The following is a 15,321-nucleotide window of genomic DNA, read 5'->3' as shown; positions in this document are numbered from 1 at the left end:
AAAATGAAAGACATTTGTAATGATTACATTTCATAAAGGAGTAGATCCACTTGTACATTCACTGTTGAAGGAATCTGGTTTCATTTTTACCATATGTAATTTGTCACATTAAGAAACATCAGCAAGGATGTAATTGTACTTTTCAGTGCATGCAAATTCACTCACTAATTTGCTGACCACAGAAATTGTACGTTTAGTTCCTAAAACCCTGGTAAAATACTGTAATTCCATATAAAAGAAACAGAAGTTCATTTACTCAGTCACCATAAATCAATTACTTCAGTTATGAGTATTTGGAATTGCAGAATACACTCCCAAACCACTGGCAGAAATGACAGAATTCCACGCAGCGAAAATGAAATTTGGTATTTAGTTGCCTAATTAAATGCTCTTTACATTAAGGTAAGGTAATTAGGCACAGTCCGCAAAGGCCCATCATCATCGTTCTCCATTAGAGAGAGACAATGGGTTATATACAGATTGTGGGGCACCACTCCACACTGATGGCTTCATAATCTGTAAGTACGCTAGACCAGAACATAATGGAATATAGTTGTACAAAGAAATGAGGGGAAATAAACTAGACAGAGGCTGGAGGGAATATCTCATAATGTAGTCACTGTTGAATCAGACATTGAATGCAGACATTCGATTTGTGTTTACTCTTCCCTTCCTTTTGTCTGTCCGTCAGTTCACAGAGCTTCGAGTTTTCACAGTCATATCCAATTCTCTGGAAGGAGTCATCTACATCCATCAGATCGCTTTCAAAAATATCTTTTTTTTCCCAAAACTATCCTTCTGTAGATGGATTGCGTGTTTAACATTCTCAAGTGTTTATCCCAGCAAACTATTTAATAAGGACATTGCTCAGAATGCAAATACTGAGCCAATGGGACACCATTTGAAAATGTAGACTAATGGAAAATGGGCATTTATATTTGGCAGCCTTTACATTGATTCCCTGTATTGCTATATGTCAGATGGAATCTTCTTAGGAAGCAATTCTAATTTCATGCAATTCTGAATACCATGTAGCAGCATTGCTCGTGATTTACAACACTGCCAGCAGGTACAGGATTTAGCTACATACATTTAATTTAATTTATACATTGGGTATTGTTGACTCTGTGGAGGAACTTTGAACGGAACTCCCTCTCTATGTTACAGATAGAAACTGAATCGATTCCCAGACAAATTCCTCTCCTGTGCAAAGTGTAGAGAGGTAACATTGGATCTCTTAGTGAGTCTTCTGTGTGGTTTGTATAAAGAGCTAACCAGCCCCAGATGGTATTGTGCTTATGGCCAGAAGCAGATATCTGGCAGCAGACAATCATATTGCTGCACAAGAAAAGAGAGAGAAAGAAAAAGAACAGGAAATTATTGGTCAGTTAGCCTGATATTAGTAGTTGGGAAAGTAGACCAGAATCTATTATTAAGGGGAAGATAACATGGCACTTGTAAAATCATAGAATCAATGCATTATGTTCGGCATGGACTGGTTGGATCAAAGGGTCTGTTTCCATGCTGTATGACTTTACGTTAACCAAATCTATGAGAGACTTGTAAACATGTAACTAGCAGGGTATAAGGAGGGAAAGCAATGGCTGTAATGTATTCAGTTTTTTAGAAGTCATTTGATAAGTTGCCTCACAATATGTTGCAGGATAAGATCAGTTCTCAGAGGATTGAGGCTAACTTATTAAGCATGGATTGAGAATTTTCACTGGAATGCAGAGGAGATAGCAATTGTGAAATGAGGCAACTCAAAGGATAAGGGGGTGGATGATGGAGCGTGGGAGGGAAAGGAGACAAGGTCATTGACAGTCAGCATCCCCCTGGCTTCGATGGGGGATGGGAGCTTGTGTCCAGCATGGTGACTCCATGCACCTGGGTCTCCAGGGTAAAGTGTGGAGGTGAAGAGTTCAGTAAACAGCTTGGATGGGAATGGAGAAAAGATCAACACAAAGGGAGCTGATGGGGAAGGGAGGTAAGAAAGGAGCGTGAAGATTTGGAGAATCATCTAGACTGAGAGATTGACAATGAGATTCTCTCTATGAAGTGCAATCCTTCCATCATGATACAAACAGCAAACGACCAATGGACAGGTTGTCCAGGGGTAAAGGTTTCATCCTGAGGGAGGGAGATCCACTTTTGTGTAATATGCAGCAATAGCATTAACCAGATGCCCACACAGTGCAGGGGAAAGACAGTTATGAGCACTAACTGTTGGATGTGATTCTTATGCATTGACTTACTGCGCGGAGTCGAAATCCAGGCTCCTGGGCTCTCTTGACCACATCATGCAGCATCAGGAACCAATGCCAATAATCGCTGTGAAGCACAGAAAATATATTGCAACCTTGAAAGATTATCCCCAGCTGATAAAGTAGCAAGCACCTTCCAAGGTCCAACTGCGAACACATGGTGCAGGAGCTGCTCACTTCACACCTCGGACCATGAAACATGATGTGGTGCTATGGATGGCTCCCTGATGATGAAAAGTGAAATGTATACACAAATGTGAGAATGAATTGACTGTAAAGTTTTGCCCGTGTAATCCAGTGTGCCCTGAGAAGATATTCTTCTTCCTATCTCTCCCACACGGTCTCGATGCAGTGCCAGGTTCCACAGCTGGGCTGCCAACCTGTCCATGGAGACAGCCAGATGCTACCATGCCAGAGGCTCATGGTGCAAGCAGCACTGATGCAATCTTCCAACCTGCCAGTCCAGTTTTGCCCAATGTCCCTGACAACTCGGCCTGCTGCTCTTGTGTCTGCATCTCACTGAATTTCTGAACGACTGCCACCTTAGGCTCCTCTCCTGCCAGGTGAGCAGGTGCCTAGTCTCTAGTAGCCCTCTGAGTGCCCGCAACCCGGAGCATTCCTTCCTCAACCAGCTGTGGAGACGCGGCAGGGAGGCTGCTGTGACTGTGTAGATATCACTGGTACCTAGAGGAGACGGAGGACAGAATGTGTGGGGAAGGTTCAGGTGTATCCACAGTGGCAGTAATATGAGAGTAGCACAGCGATAGGCAATATTTTGTCCTTGGGACATGGGTGTTTTGGCATCAGCATGGGAACAGCCACAGTTCTCACTGGCCAAGGTCAAGATCCTCTCCTCGTGGAGGGTGAGGGGTCAAAGATCAAACACTCCACCACCCATCCTGGCTCTCTTCACCCTTCTGAGAGCTATTTTCTCCTGGGATGAGGCAAAGGGACAGATCGAGTGGAATGAATGTGGGTACAGTCCAGCTGTTAGTGTTGGTGGAAGTGGGGGAAAGCTGAGAGTGTGTCCCAAGTGAGTGAGTAGACAGCACAAAGGCTTTGCAGAGTTTGCAGGGCGAGAGGACTGGGTGGGTGAGGGAAGATGGTTGCATGCACTTGCCAGAGCGGGAAACCAGGAGACGTAGTTGGGAGGTGGGTGCAGTGTCAGAGACAGAGCGTGAGGTAGCAGAGTGAAGATGATGGCACTTACCCTCGTGACACAGGAGGTCATTTACGTTCCTGCGTTGGCTCTCACACTGGCATGGGTGGCAGCCTGGGAGTAGGATGACAGGATCTGGCATCGTCATCTGCTCTGCAAGCCCTGGAGGACAAGGACAGCCCTCCGCTGTACCACCCCATCCACCAGGACTCCAGCTTCCTGTCAGCACATCGGGATGCCAACTTCCCTTTGTCCTATGTGGCTACAGCAATTCACAAGAACAGCGAAGGGCATCTCCAGACGGATGGTCTTTAAATATGGTGCTCGGAGTGGAAAGTACGAGAGGAAAGTTTAGAAAAATGATCTAGAATTTAAGGGCAAGAAAGTGTTGGAGTTCTGATCCGCCACTATCCACCTCTGTAACCTCACTTGCTGCCTCCAGACCTGGAAGCTGCCCTCATGGGAACAATTCACTTAAAAATGTGATTAACTGCGTGGTTTTATTGTGCACATGCCAAAGTGGGAATAACATGGGGAGAATTTCCCCTTCATTTGGAGTCTGTTCAAGAAGCGGTGAGTAAGAAGCCACGTTCACTTTTATAGAGCCAGGCTCCAAGCACGCGCATGAATCTTACTGCTTGACATTTCAGATTTCATTCCACCACTTCCAACTTGAAAAGGAAGTTGAATTTTAATCCTGCAGTATAGCGTGCAAATGTGATCCTTTCTCATCAGTTCAGATGCAAGTGAAATTTCGTTGGTGAGTAACATTTAGCAAGCTCTTGGGGTTCCGGTGTGAGCCTCAAATTTCCGTGGCACTCGTGAAATTAAAGAGCACAGAAACATGTCAAGAAGATAAAATATTAGCAGCAGAATGTCTCCAGCCTCTTGACTGACCTCTCAGTGAACTCATTCAGTCCTTACTTAAATTAATTAGACATTACCTCACTGTAACACACATGAAGCCTAGCAGGTAACTAACACATTGCACTTTACTATAGTGCAATGGGCACATCCTTACCAACCAGTGCATGCTGTCATTTACCATGAGAAATGCCACAGTAGATGTGCTGGTAATGGTATAAGAAATTTACATCCCACACATATTCTTGCACTTTGGTGTTACTCCGAGGCTTAGTCGCACTCAACAAATAATACGGGAAGGAAAAAGGCATTGATCTGATGCAGAGGTCATAATTTCTAACCTTCGGGCGACTTTACTAAACAACACTTGGCAGTAAAAAGCCACAGGTGTGCCCTGCAAATAATCCCTGACCTCATGGTTTATTTGGACTGCTTGACATTTTTAGCAGATATCACCCTCCAGGTGCTACAGGTCATAACTCTAGTCATTTGGTGGCACCCACATAAAGGAGTCTGTCCATCCAGCCTTCAGTCAGCACCCCCTCCCCCACAAAGACCCTGAAGGAGTGAAGTTGCGTTTTCTCCCTCCCACTCAGTGCCATTATTTGCTGCTCTACAGGCACAGACAGCTCTGAAATATTCAAAACTCTGCCCAAGTGTAATCAAAAGATATTGATAAGGGAAATGATGCAGTGACACGGCCTTCTGGCTGGCCCACATTATTCTGTTGGAAAGTGTAAGCTAAACAGCACCATTCAAAGCCTGCAGAGAGGTTTGTGTTAGTTTAGCTGTTTGTACCAATTTTACACTGAGGTCTGAATGAATGGATGTACAGATGAGGACATATCCATTTCCAGACCAGGAAAAGCGAAAAACACGCAGCAAAACAATTCTTTTTAATCAACTGGAGATCTTCTTGCCATTAGCATAGTGAGAGCTCTATTATTTTGACAAGTGTAAAAAATGTTCTGTATCTGAGCTTTGAGATGCAGTATCTACTTAAATTTTCAGATTGAGAGGCAACTTTTCAAAGTTGTGACTCTAAGCAGTAGACCTCTGCTACTAACAACTAACAAATCCTCTGAGATAGTAGGAACTGCAGATGCTGGAGAATCTGAGATAACAAGGTGTAGAGCTGGATGAACACAGCAGGCCAAGCAGCATCATAGGAGCAGGAAAGTTGACGTTTCGGGCCTAGACCCTTCTTCTGCTTTCCGGAGGGACCAATCTCTCCGTGACTCCCTGTCCGCTCCACACTCCTCTCCAGCCCCACCACACCCGGCACTTTTCCCTGCAACCGCAAGAAGTGCTACACCTGCCCCTATACCTCCTCCCTCACCCCCATCCCTGGCCCCAAGAAGACTTTCCACATCAAGCAGATGTTCACCTGCACATCTGCTAATGTGGTATACTGTATCCGCTGTTCCCATTGTGGCCTCCTCTACATCGGGGAAACCAAGCAGAGGCTTGGGGATTGCTTTGTGGAACACCTACGCTCGGTTTGCACTAAACAACTGCACCTCCCAGTTGCGAACCATTTCAACTCCCCCTCTCATTCCTCAGATGACATGTCCATCCTGGGCCTCCTGCAGTGCCACAACGATGCCACCCAAAGGTTGCAGGAACAGCACCTCATATTTCGCTGGGGAACCCTGCAGCCCAATGGTATCAATGTGGACTTCACAAGTTTCAAAATCTCCCCTCCCCCGACCACATCCCAAAACCAGCCCAGCTTGTCCCCGCCTCCCTAACCTGTCCTTCCTCCCACCTATCCCCTCCTCCCAGCTCAAGCCCCACCCCCATCTCCTACCTACGAACCTCATCCCGCCCCCTTGACCTGTCTGTCCTCCCTGGACTGACCTACCCTCTCCCTAACTCCCCACCTACACTCAACTTTACTGGCTCCATCCCTGCCTCTTTGACCTGTCTGTCTCCTCTCCACCTATCTTCTGCTCTATCCATCTTCTATCCGCCAACCACCACCCCCCTCCCTATTTATCTCAGAACCCCCTTCCCCTCCCCAATTTCTGAAGAAGGTTTTAGGGCCGAAACGTCAGCTTTCCTGCTCCTCTGAAGCTGCTTGGCCTGCTGTTTTCATCCAGCTCTACACCTTGTTATAACAAATCCTCTGTGTGGGTTTATTAGTTACTGTTTATTATTGTATTAAACATGACATGAATAATAATCTACTATACCCACACTGTTGCTCATGAGTGAGAGGTCTCGTAACTAAACTGACACAAGAAAATTTTTAAAATTGTTCCAGTGCAATGAGAAACCATTTTGCTTTGAGCCAACTTTAAGCAAAATATTTGCTTTTTGATCCATAATCAGTTTATTCCTCTAGTCAAAGTTTATTTTGGGAGAGAAGTAAATATCAAGCGATGCAGTTCAGGTCGTCTCTGGATCTCTTCCAAGTTAAATGTGGATACGTGACTATACCAAGGGAAATTAAGTCCGGCTCGGACATTCCGCTACTTGTATCTCGGGATTCTTCCCTTTTCTGGGATCCAAACTGATCTTTCTTACCTGTCCAATTACAATCTGGCGCACTCTTTTCTTGGCATCATCTGATCTGTAAAAGAAAATGGTGAGAGAAATAAGGTAAATGTAGATTATGGTAAAACATCAGACGCAGCATCTGTAACAAGACAGACGAGTTGACGGCTCAAATAGAAATAAATTAATGTGACTTAATAGCTATTATAGAAATGTGGTTGAAGGATGAGAAAGACTGGGAACTCAATGTTCAAAGGTATTGACTTTCTAGAAGAATAAGCCAAAAGGAAATTGAGGTGGTGTTATTAATAGAATACAGTACGTATGCAGTGAAGAGTAGTGATATAGATATAATAGGTCATGATGTGGAATCAGTTTGGGTGGAAATAAGAGATAGTAAGGGAAAAATGTCCAGGGTGGGAATTGTCTCTAGGCCCCCAAAGAGTTGCCTCACTGCAGGATAAAGACCAGTTGTGTACGAAGGCACTACAATTGTCATGGGTGATTTTAATCAGGATTTTGACTGGACAAATCAGGTGGGCAACGGTATCATAGAATCCCTACAGTGTGCAATCCAGCCATTTACCCATTGATTCCACAGTGACCCTCTGATGAGCATCCCACCTAGACCCAGACCCCCTACCCTATCTGTGTAACCTAGAATTCCTACATCCCTGGACACTACATGTACTTTAGCATGGCCACCTAACCTGCACATCTTTGGACTGTGGGAGGAAACCAGAGCACACAGAGGAAACCCACGCAGACACAGGCAGAATGTGCAAACTCTACACAGACAGTCGCCCGAGGGTGGAATTGAACCCAGGTTCCTGGCGCTGTGAGGCAGCAGTGCTAACCACTGAACCACTGTGCCACCCAAATGGATAACATGGAAGATGAATTTGTAGAGTCCATTAGGGACTGGAGAATTAATAATGGGGAACAGGGAAATGGCAAATAAATGCTTTGCATCAGCCTTCTCAATGGAGGACACTATTAAAAATTCCAAAGGTAATGGATAAGCAACGATCTGATCGGACGAAAGTTATTGTAAGAGTCTCTTACACGAGGGACAATGTATTTGACAAACTAATGAGAGTGAAGGCAAACAAATTTCCAGGATCTGTTCACCCAAATCCCAGGGTTTTAAAGAAAGTGGCTTCAGAGATAGTGGAGGCATTGATCGAAATATTCCAAAACCCTCTCGATTCTGGAGGATTCCAGCAGATTGGAAAAATGATAATGTAATGCACCTGTTCAAGGGAGGGAGACAGAAAGCAGGAATCTATACTAACCTCTGCCATTGGGAATGTGCTAGAGCCCATGATTAGGAAGAAATAACTGGACATTTAGAAAACAAAATCAAACATTCAAAATAAAACTTCACCCTCTGCAGTGAATTATGCGCAAGTCACTGCAGGAATGTCAATGTTGCTCATCATTCCTCATATTTTATGCACCATTTTTTTGCAGTTAATGTGGAATAATTTGGGTGACAAACTTGAGACGAAGACTGTAGCACAGTAATTAACCCCATGGGTTAAACTAGTCTCCCAGAATACCAGTGAGAGATCAGTCAGGCACCCATTGTAATGAAACTCCCTCATTTCTGTAACAGCTTGTGAAGGTCAGAATTTCCATCTTACAATCATGGGCAGAGATCCCCTAAACCAAAATTCCCTATTACTGCACGTCAGGCAGGACCCAGCATCAATGCTCTCAGATAAACTAGCCTCTGTGGGCATTATGAATGCAAGAATTGGCTTTGACCCTCACCAGAAAGAAAGTCATTTATAAATCTGTATGGTATCTATAACAGATGGCTCAGAGGATCTTGGTCATCTCTACCTCTGTTCCTCCATGGTCGGGCAGAAGCCCCAGTTGCTTGGTGCATGGACACTGGGTGCTGATTCAAAGGGCATATCACCCTGCCAATCCCATGCAAATAAGGCATTGCTCCCACTAATCCTCAATCTCAAAACCCTGAAGCAATTTGTAAAAATGATATAGTCACACATTATAAAGGGAAATAGAGGAAACATTTTCCAGTTCTTGTTAAAGTGTGGAAATCGGGTATTATTCCATTTCCTGTCATTTTAGAAAATAAAGCTGGAAACCAGGACACAAGTGGTACAAACTGCTCCCATGTCTCACACTTGTTTTCTACAGAGATTGAGGAGACTTCATTTCCCACTCTGGCTCCTTTCCAGCCATTTTTCCATATAAATTGTTCCTTGAACTATAACACACATTCAACACTGCCCAAGGTTTCAATCGTTTCTCCATTTGCCTTTTTAGTGCATTGATTCTTCCTTGCTTTTTAATTATTTTCCCTTTGTGTCACTGTTTCTTTTCTCTTTATCAGAATTTATGTTATCTTTTTCTTGTTTTTGAGATTTTCATGCATTAAAATATCTGATTTTCCACTACTTGATTGCCATAAATCACTTGGGCTTTAATATTAAAATGAAGAATACAAGCACCTTTATATAACAAGTCAGGTCAACATAAATTCATTAATGGTAGCATAATGTTGGAGCAAAGCTTTGATCTGGTTCAGCGTGTATTCATAATCAGACACATGAAACCCCTCCAAACAGGAAATTTTGGTTTCAAAATTCACAGCAGATGCAGTTTCATGCCAGTGCAGACTGAAGCTGCATTTTAGTAACATCTGGATGGCTCCTATTAACTTGTTATGTTCAATATTAGTCAAAAGTAGACCAATAACCACTGATCCCAAATGTTAAAGGAGAGCTGAGAGGTTCACAGCATTGTGCATGCACTGTGCTTGTGTGTCTAAAATCAATGCATAACTGACAATTCAATTCCAGACTGCCAACTGTTTCTTAACTCTGCATATATCATCCAGACGATAATAGTTACAAAGCAACTGTAGTTTAATCACATGGTAGATTATGGTATTCAGTGAAGAGAAATTATAAATAAACTCCAGCCAAAGAATTGCACTACTCCATGTATTTTTGATCATGCAGTAGGTGTGCAATGGCTAATGGTACTTTAACCTTTGCTGTTGACAATCAGGACAACATCTGTCAGAACGGTTTTCAACAAAGGATTGAAATAAAATGGAGACCAGTGGTTGGGTATTGGTGCCTGATGGAATGCTGTTCCCTGAGTGTGAAAACCAACGTTCCAATGATTTACACATGTACAACACGAAAATAGACGCTTAAGAGAAACTTAAGGAACAGACTTTGTCGCAATTGGATTTACTAATTCGAGGGACTAGGGCAAATGTTGTGGTTAGTTGACTCGCCGAGCTGGTTCATTGTTCCGCAGACATTTATTTACCCTGCTGGGTAACAACATTGGTGCAGCCTCCAATGAAGTGTTGGTGTGTTTTCTCTCCTGGTTTTTAAACTCTGAATTGAGCTGAATTGCCTCACTTCCGGTTTTCCTTCGCAGTGGAGTGTATATGGGGTCGAGTTCTATGTGTTAGGATGCATGGTAATCCACCTCAACGGATCCCAGAGTTTAAAAACCAGGCGGGAAAACACACCAACGCTTCATCGGAGGCTGCACCGAGGATGTTACCGAGCAGGGTAATGAAACGTCTGCGGAACAACGAACCAGCTCGGCGAGCCAACCAACCACAACATCCACAACCTACACATCCACAAGCTACAAATCTACTCCAAAGCCTCAGGGGAATAGGGCAAACTTTCAGAATTAGAAATCTCTGGGAAATCTCTTTTCCCATTAGTTTGAAGGGTAAAAATAAGGGGCCATAATTTTCAAGTGAAAGGCACGGGGTTTAGAGGGGATCTGAGGAAAAACAATTTCACTCACAGGATGGTGGGAATCTGGAATCCACTGCCTGGGAGGGTAGTTGAGAGAAGAGACCTCTCAACTTTCAAAAAGTACGTAGATGAGCACTTGAAATGTCATAACATTCAAGGCTATGGGCCAAGTGCTGGCAAGAGGGACTAGTGTAGATTTAGAGTAGTTTTTTTTGTCAGTGCAGATGTGATAAACATCCTTCCTTCAGAACAGAGGGGAGAAGATCAGGAGTTAAAAAAAAACCATGTGAGATCTCACTGCATCACCAGTTACCCTCCCCAGTGTCTTTCGTCCATAAAGCAGGTCAAAATGATGCTAAAACTCAACTTGTATGACCATGTGCCTTTAACAGCAAGGCTATTAATGTATTGAAATGCCCAGACAGAAGTTGTATTGACAGGTATGACAATCTCAATTTGTGGGTGGCATGGTGGCTCAGTGGTTAGCACTGCTGCCTCACAGCACCAGGGACCTGGGTTCAATTCCACCCTAGGGTGACTGTCTGTGTGGAGTTTGCACATTCTCCCCGTGTCTGCATGGGTTTCCTCTGGGTGCTCTGGTTTCCTCCCACAGTCCAAAAATGTGCAGGTTATCTGGATTAGCCATGGTAATTATAGGGACCTGGGTCTAGGTGGAATGCTCCTTGAAGGGTCAGTGTGACCTTGGTGGGAAGAATGGCCTCTTTCCCCACTTGTAGGGATTCTACAATTCTAATCTGATTCGTTTCCCCATCACTCCTTATATTAATAAATGTGTTGAGGGTGAAAGGTCACAAATCTGGCTTAATGGCTAAAACGCTCAAAGCTCCATTTCCCGTTCATTTAAATGGTAGACAGACCCTTTGATTTTAAATGCAGCTGCTGGAAACTGTCCAAATCTTCACTTTCTTTTTGGCTGCATGCGCATTCTGACCACAGTCTCAGACTTGTCAAACTTCCTTTACTGGCAAACTAAACTGTATCGGTTGATAGTTTATTGAAATAACAGAATCTGATGCTGGCAAGTGACCCTTAATCCTATATTCTCAGGCTGACTTCAAATTTCACCACTACTTCTGTGCCTGTTCTGGAAGGAAGCACTGCGTGCTACCATCAAATCTCGCAACCCCCATCTGTCCCTATTTTAATTAGTGAAATTACTGTTATTACTAATTGGACACAAGCCCAACCAGCTAGGTAGCTCTTTAATAATTTAAAATAGCTTTAAAGCCGAAAAGTTCTGAAAACATTATTATCTCAATTCACAGAGCATGGTGATTTATTCAATGCTAAGCTTTGCAAAAGATCATAGAGTCTGTTCTGCCATTGTTGGCTCAGGGAGGAATGTTGGATATGATCTGTAACCGACAACAACTGCATTTCAAAAGTTACTCATTGCTTGTGAATTGTTTAACCACACATCGAAGATGTTAGAAAGCATATAAAAATGCAAATCCAATTGGTTTTTAAGCACTGAGATAACTTTTTTTATATTCATTAATGGGATGAGGGCATGACTGGCCAGGCAGCATTTATTGCCCATTGCTAATTGTCCAGAGGGCAGTTCGGAGTCAACCACATTGCTGTGTGTCTGGGCTCACATGTAGGCCAGACCAGGTAAGGACGGCAGTTTCCTTCCCTAAAGGACATTAGTGAACCAGATGGGCTTTTCTTATAATGGATTCTTGGTCACCATTAGATTCTTAATTCCAGATATTTTGTTGAATTCAAACTCCACCATCTGCTGTAGTGGGATTTGAACTGGGGTCCCCAGAATGTTATTGGGGTCTCTAGATTAACAGTCCAGCAATAATACCGCTAGGCCATTGCCTCCCCAATTTAACATTCCGATTTTTAAGGCTGAGTGTTCGGTGTCTTTGAGGCATCTATGTTTATAGGCAGGAGACCACCCCTTTTTGCAGGGTAAGTGCCAATTAGCCACTGAGGAGTCGGCTGGCACGGATTTTGATTGATCAGGTCTTACAGACGGCAGGTCCCATTGCGTTCAATGGTGCTGGTCAATCCAAGACTGGAAGCCGTTGTTTGTGCATTAATGACCAATCCACAGCCCAGGCTGAATGGCCACTATAAAGCGAAAAGCCAAGTGATTTTTTTTAGAGGGCAGAATTGTAGATTCCCTACAGTGCAGAAAGAGGCCAAAGAGCCCATTGAGTCTGTACTGCATTGATGAAGAGTATCCCACACAGACCCACCCAAACCATTTACCTCTACCCCTATAACCACCACATCCCTACACACTATGGGCAATTTCCCATGGCCAGTACACCTAACCAGCACATCGTTTGACTGTAGGAGGAAACCACAGCACCCAGAGGAAACCCACGCAGACACAGGGAGAATATGCAAACGCTCCACACACAATTGCCCGAGGCAGGAATTGAACCTGTGTCCCTGAGACAGTAGTATTAACCACTGAGCCACTATGCTGCCCATGCCACAGGGCAAAGGGAAATGCAAGAATGGAAGGTGCGTTTGCTTAAGGTCAGGGCTGGCAGTGGCAAGGGCTGAGGGGTGTCTTTCAATGGCTGCCCTTCCCCCTTTCCATGCACCAGATTGCCTCAGACTGGGGAAAATGGAGACCATCCCCAACCTAACAACACAGAAGGCAGGCTGTCCTGTTTTCCCAGCTGGGAAGGCAGCTATTTCTCTTGCCTGCTGGTAAGGCAGCCTCCCAGGCTGGTGCTTGCTGGAATCCCTCAAAGGGCTCGTTAATTACCCACTTTGGAGCCATAATTAGGGTCAGGAAGGTTTACCACAGACTTGTCTGCTCAGAACCTAATTGCTGTGGTGGCAGGAAGAGATAGGTATCGCTTCAGTGTCAACCTGTCCAGTTATTTATCCTTCCTTCCAGCTTTCCCAGCACTTCTAGGAAGTTGGAGACTGCACCCATTGCTTCTGAGATACTTTTTCTTTAAAAAAAGAGAATGAGTAATGACTACTTGTCTCCTTTCAAAATGCCACAATGTGGTAAGCATTGAGCCAAAGCAAAACCACAAGTGATCAGGTCTGAATTACTCAAAGGTATTGAAATAGGCTAAGTATGAGAAAAATGAATATAGTATTGTTTGTTTGAAAGATACAATGAAGCACTTCTAACTTCTATTTACTTTGTGTTCTGTAGTGTGGCCAGAAGTGGATCTATGCATTCTCTATCACTACTGGTTCATTTTATTTTTATACATTCACTTTGCATTCAGGCAGGTGATGTTTGGTCATCTACTCCTCATCTGGACACAAATTTTGTTTCTTTTCTGTACCCATAATCACTCCCTTTAGCTTTTGTATCATGAAAACGTTTGTCATTTCATCTCTCCTTTTGTCCATCCCATCACAGACTTTCCTTTTGTTTTCCACAGCCTCCCTCATTTCCAAGTCCTCAAAACCTATGTATAAAGGCAAAATACTGTGGATGCTGGAAATCTGAAACAAACACAGAAAACATGGAGAATCTCAGCAGGTCTGGCAGCATCAGAAATAAAGACGAGTCACACACAGACTTGGAACATTAATGCTGTTTCACCAAATGAGTTTCACCAGCGTTCTCTGTTTGCTCAAAACCTACGACATTTCTAACTTTCCTCAGTTTTGAAAAAAGGGTCATTGGCCTGAAACCTTAGCTCTGTTTCTCACCACAGCTGCTTGATCTGCTGAGTATTTCCATCATTTTTCTTTCAGTAATAAGTTTATGCTGTGTTGGTCTGTTTTCCCTTTTAAAGTCCAGAATTTATCATCAATTCAAATCAATTGCTAAGCATGTAACCCCCCTAACACAAAAATACAAATCTGTAATCTTATATTACACCATGATAATAAATTCACTTCAACTTTTTTTTAAATTCTAGATATTTTTTGATCAACTTGACCAGATGCGTTACAACACACCTCTGGAGCAAGTGGGACTTGAACCCAGTCTTTGAGCCGAGAGATAGAGATACTACCACTGCACTGTGAAGGCCCCTTTTACAAAATGTTAAACTATACCCAAATCTAAATCCTGCTGCCAATAGAAAGCCACATTTTGATCCTCAACTTCCCAGGCTTTTGAGAGAGTAAGAATTTTGCATCCAAGTGCCAGACTTGAAGAAAGCAATAATTGCAGAAGTGTTTTAAATTCTGTAAGATAACTCATCCTCGTGGCCTTTACATTAATGGAACCACCTCAATCTTTACCTTTAAAAAGGAACAATGACCTCAGCTATTCTTCCAGATCACAGCAGTAGGGACTACTCTCCTTCTGATGCTATTGTTAAAATCTCCTCTGAATACATATAAGACAGCCCCAATGTCACATTACTATCGCTGCAGAAATAAGAGTGGAAGGTAGGAAATTGTGTTTTCTTCTTTCTGCTTTAAACTTACACCCTTGAGGCACCACACATGTATAATCGTATTCATTGGAGAACCCAGGCCTATTATTATAACAGTAAGCAGACACCTTAAATGGATTAAGCAATCAAATAACTCTTATTCTTCTCACACTAGCAGGGTTTTCGACTTCATTATAACGTACTCTTACCAAAAAGCATTATTTGCCATCTGCCTCATTCCTTCGCTCATTAAGGTAGGTTCAAAAGTAACAAAACTGATGCTATTCTTCGGAGACTGGTGAACATTTCAACAAAAATTCAGCAGTGTCTGGACACTAGGGATATTCAAAATCTCATTTATACTTAAGTGTAATTTGATGCATTTTGTAGCAAAAATACCTCAAATAAAGAAAGAGAAAAAAAAA

The 15,321-nt window shown here is 43.2% G+C and overlaps 1 protein-coding gene across 1 annotated transcript in view; it reads right to left on the bottom strand.

Moving 5' to 3' along the window:
* sema6dl (sema domain, transmembrane domain (TM), and cytoplasmic domain, (semaphorin) 6D, like) overlaps positions 1 to 15,321 on the bottom strand; it is a 243,555-nt gene that overhangs the window by 165,423 nt on the left and 62,811 nt on the right. The window contains exon 3 of the mRNA XM_048615883.1: positions 6,817 to 6,862. The gene's annotated coding sequence lies outside the window, so the exon portion shown is untranslated. The remainder of the gene's footprint in view (positions 1 to 6,816; positions 6,863 to 15,321) is intronic.

Source organism: Rhincodon typus, chromosome 33 (assembly GCF_021869965.1).
Source record: "Rhincodon typus isolate 14 chromosome 33, sRhiTyp1.1, whole genome shotgun sequence".
NCBI classification, from domain to species: Eukaryota; Metazoa; Chordata; class Chondrichthyes; order Orectolobiformes; family Rhincodontidae; genus Rhincodon; species Rhincodon typus.
Note: the sequence above shows the minus strand (reverse complement) of the source record. Positions and strands in the feature narration are given on the sequence as shown.